Raw genomic sequence first — 393 nt, forward strand, 5'->3', positions numbered from 1 at the left:
TTTAAAAAAAATTTGTAAAATTTGTAATGTTGGTTTTTACCAACATTACGTGCGGCTTCAATGTTATCAATGTAACCAATAATTTCCCTGTAGAAATTATAGAATGTTTTTATTATTATTTTTTTATTTTTTTATTATTTTATTTTGTTATATAAATTGTTACTATTTAATTATTATTAACATAAAAAGTATAAAAAATAACAGAAAATTAATGTGTAATACATAATTACTCATACTGTATAGTATTATAATAAAATACATTACATACACATTACGTTTTAATAAAGTACTTACACCGTTGAGTCATACATTTCAATTTTATCCAACACTTCATTTGTTGTTAATTGATTCAGTAAAATCTTCTGAATCTATAATTTCATCAGTTATTGACTG

This window comes from Wasmannia auropunctata, unplaced genomic scaffold (assembly GCF_000956235.1).
Source record: "Wasmannia auropunctata unplaced genomic scaffold, wasmannia.A_1.0 LD336116.1, whole genome shotgun sequence".
Taxonomy (NCBI): Eukaryota; Metazoa; Arthropoda; class Insecta; order Hymenoptera; family Formicidae; genus Wasmannia; species Wasmannia auropunctata.